Source organism: Syngnathus leptorhynchus, unplaced genomic scaffold, assembly GCF_054491065.1.
Source record: "Syngnathus leptorhynchus isolate UIUO unplaced genomic scaffold, UIUO_Slep HiC_scaffold_498, whole genome shotgun sequence".
Lineage (NCBI taxonomy): Eukaryota > Metazoa > Chordata > Actinopteri > Syngnathiformes > Syngnathidae > Syngnathus > Syngnathus leptorhynchus.
Window position 1 is genome coordinate 25,855 of NW_028232417.1, and position 4,226 is coordinate 30,080.

Consider the following 4,226-nt stretch of genomic DNA (forward strand, 5'->3'; position numbering starts at 1 on the left):
GCGAGGCCGTTGAGGCGCAAGGTGCCGATTGGGTGCATGTCGACGTGATGGATGGACATTTTGTGCCCAACATCACGTTCGGGCCGGACACATGCAAGGCGATTCGTCCGCACATCAAGACGATCATGGATGTGCATTTGATGGTGGCTCCGGTCGATCGTTATCTCGAAGCATTCGCTCACGCGGGTGCGGACATTATGACAGTGCATGTCGAAGCGGGCCCCCATCTTGACCGCTCTTTGCAGGCGATCCGGGCGCTCGGCAAAAAGGCAGGCGTTGCGCTCAACCCGGCGACGCCGGCAAGCGCGATCGAGTTCGTGCTGGACCGTGTCGATCTGGTATGCGTCATGACCGTCAACCCGGGGTTTGGTGGACAGAGCTTCATTCATGCGATGGTCGACAAGGTGCGCCAGTTGCGTGCAATGATCGGGGAACGCGAGATCCACATCGAAATCGATGGCGGTGTGACGGCCGAGACTGCACCGTCGGTCGTCGCGGCGGGGGCAGATGTCCTGGTTGCGGGTTCGGCTGTTTTTAAGGGTGGGTCGGTTGCCGAGCCGGCCGCATATGGTGCGAATATCGCGGCGATCCGATCGGCCGCGGAAGCAGTCCGATAAGTAACAATTCTGCGTATCGGATGATTGCATCTCAATTGATGCAACCATCCGTGCGTGCTCTCGATCAAATGCAGGGCGTGGCGATTGCGCGGCAGTACCAGATGCCCTTCTTTTTACAGTCGTAGCCGCGAAATTTTGCGTTGTTCCAGTTGGCGCGCGATGTGCCCATCAATCTCATGGCATAGTCGTTCCACTTGCGCCGTGCGCGTTCCTGGGCTTTGGATTTGCGGACGCCAGAGGCTTGTTTGCTGTAAGCTTGGCCGCCTTTGAAGCAGACGCTGGCGGCGTGTGCCTCGGCCAAGCCAATTTGTGCCCGGTCACCTTGCAGTACGCCGAAACACAACACGGCTGCGGCAATCAAATATTTGATCTTGGAATTCATTGAACTGCTTCCTCTGAGATGTTGTTGACATTCAGTAGGTCGCGGTCGTCGAGAGAATGGTTCAAGGAAATATGAATAATGTTGGCGATCGTGGGGATCTATGGCCTATCCGGCATAGCGTCTGACACTCCGCACCTCGTCGGTGTCCGGGTCAATCATCCGAAACTCGTCCGCGTTTAACTTGTCAAAGACCTGTTCGCGCTTCGCCGCTTCGGGTATCCAACGGCTCACAGGCGACATGATGTCGACGCAGATCAAGACGTGCCGCGAACCGTCTTTTTGGGGTTGGCGAGATACCACAAGTAGCGTTGGCCAGGCTGGCATGTCATCAGGGAGGTTCATCGATTCCTGTTCGGTGATTATGTCGGCTGCTGGATCGGCTTCGCGCATTTCCAGAGCGATTATATCATTGTATTTAGTGATCGCCTCAGCGTGACGCTGCCAGGATCGCTCAACACCGTTTGCTTGATAGGCATTCATCAGGTTGGCGAGTTCCTGGGCTTTTAACCCGTAAGTATCTGGTAGGCGGCCGAGCGGCCTGACAGCATTTTATTCATTTCAGCCATGTGGGTGTCGACATCACGTGCGCGGTCGTAGGCAACGAGTCGATTGCCACCTGTTCGGTAGGTGTCAAAGGCGTAACATTCATCCCACCGCTCGGACCATGTCCGCCCGAGGCTGTTGACTGTGAATCGATCGGCATCGAGTTCGAGATACGACCCGGGCCCGAACAGTTGGTATAGACCGGTCGCCGCAACGCCGCCGAAAAAGAGCGTCGCGAACCATGCCAGGAAATCACCATTGTTGATGATCAAGAAGAGACCGATTGCAACAAATCCGGTGCCGATCAAAGTGACTATCGACCATTTGCGGGCGTCTGCGTGGAGGACGCGACGGTCACTGGTGCCGGGCTCGCTCATGCGCGCGAATCCTCGCGGATCATGGATGCGCCCTTCTCGGCGATCATGATTGTTGGCGCGTTGGTATTGCCGGTCGTTACTGCTGGCATAATCGAAGCATCGATGACGCGCAGGCCGTCCATGCCATGTACGCGCAGGCGAGCGTCGACAACCGCCATCGGATCAATTCCCATCTTGCAGGTGCCGACCGGGTGATAGATCGTGATGCCGTTGGCGCGGATGAAATCGGCCAGTTGCTCGTCCGTTTCGACGCTGTTGCCTGGTGTTATCTCGTGGGAAACGTGCTTGGCGATCGCTGGGCTTTCGAAGACGCGGCGGACATGGCGCACGCCCGCAATCGCAACGTTCATGTCGTTTCCGGCGGAGAGATAGTTCGGCTTGATCGACGGGCGGTCCGAAGCGAACGGTGACGTTGCCATGATTGTACCGCGGCTTTCGGGCCGGGCGATCGATACAGCGCAGGTTGCCCCTGGTTTATTGTCGAGTTTGCCGAAGACGTGCTCGTCGTAACTGGCGGGTGAGAACAGGAGCTGGATGTCCGGGCTTGCGAGGCCGTCACGGCTGCGTGCGAACACCTGTGCACTGGAGACGCCGAATGTCAGCGCACCCTTTCCCGTTGTCAGCCATTTCGCAACTTCACCTGCCAGACGCAGGCCGCGGGCATACTCATTGATCGAGAGCAGATCCTTCACCCGGTATGAGATGCGCGTTGCATAGTGATCATTGAGGTTGCTGCCGACCCCGGGGAGGTCATGTTTGACGTCGACGCCGATCGACTTCAGGTGCGCGGCGGGGCCGATTCCGGAAACTTGCAGCAGGTGCGGTGAATTGATTGTGCCACCGGAAACAATGACCTCGCGAGCAGCGCGCAGCTCGCGATGTTCGCCCTTCTGGTCAAAGCGCACGCCGACACATCGTTTGCCATCAAGTATCAGGCTGGAAGCCAGCGCATTTGTTTCGATACGCAGGTTGGGTCGCTTTTTGGCTTCGGCAAGAAAGGTCCGGGCTGTCGAACCGCGAAACCGACCGTTGCGCGACATCTGGGAATAGCCAACACCCTCCTGTTGTGCGCCGGACAGGTCGGGCGTGAAGGGGAAACCCGCCTCTTGCGCGGCTTCGACAAAGCGGTGCGTCAACGGCAAAATCGTGCGGTAATCCTCGATTTTGAGCGGCCCCGACTTGCCGCGATGTTCATCGTCCCCCGGAGGATACGATTCCATCGACTTGAAGTGCGGCAGGCAGTCGGCATAGCTCCAGCCGGTACAGCCCATTTGTGCCCAGTTGTCGTAGTCGGATGCGTTGCCGCGCACGAACAGCATGCCGTTGATCGAGCTCGAGCCACCGAGAACTCGGCCACGCGGCCAATGGATGGCGCGGTTGGCGGTGCCGGGCTCCGGATCTGTCGCATACATCCAGTTGACGCTTGAATTATAGAGCAGATGCAACACGCCCGCTGGGATGTGGATCATCGGGTGCCAGTCGGAAGGGCCGGCCTCAAGCAGGATGACCTTCGATCCATCGGCGCTGAGGCGATTTGCGAGGGTGCAACCGGCTGAGCCCGCACCGACGATGATGTAATCGCAGTCAGGTGCTTTGGTGGTCGTGTCTGACATAGGGCTTCTCCCGCGCAAGATCGTCTCAAAAAGTATCATGACAGTTTTCGGTCGCGATGTTTATGGCGATCGAGACGGGCATCAGCACTATTTTGATATTTCACTGAGGTCGTGCATGACGGACTGCGGCACGGTATGTAAATGATCAGTTGAAATCCAGGCTTGCATGTCGCAGTGCGTTACGCTTGGCGGTAAGACGGAGGATATTCGGATATGGCGGTCGAGAAACTTGGGTTTATCGGGCTTGGTGTCATGGGCGGGCGGATGTGCCGGAACCTGATGGAGAAAGCCGGGAAACCCGTGATTGCATTCGACGTCGATCCGGCCAAGGTTCAGGCGCTCGAGAAGAGTGGTGTCACGGCAGCGGTGTCCGTTGCGGATGTCGCAAGCCAAGCCGATATCATCTTCATGTGCGTTCCAGGCGAGCCGCAGGTGCGCGATGTTGTGTTCGGAAAAGGTGAGTTGCTTGCCAATGTCCGCGCCGGTCAGACGGTGGTCGATATGACGACGGCAACGGTCGAGGTCAATCGCGAGGTGGCGGCTGCGCTTGCTGAAAAGAGCGTTGAGTTCGCCGATGCACCGGTTGCGCGCGGGGTGCCGGCTGCAGAAAATGGAACGCTTGCGATCACGGTCGGGGCGAGTGACGAAGTGTTTGCCGCGGTTCTGCCTTATCTTAAATGCATGGGCGGCGACA

The 4,226-nt window shown here is 58.0% G+C and overlaps 1 pseudogene; it reads right to left on the reverse strand.

Annotated features, from left to right (window-relative positions):
- Window positions 1-1,915: 1,915 nt before the first annotated feature.
- On the reverse strand, window positions 1,916-3,532 carry LOC147036655 (choline dehydrogenase, mitochondrial pseudogene; annotated as a pseudogene).
- Between the last annotated feature and the right edge of the window lie 694 nt (window positions 3,533-4,226).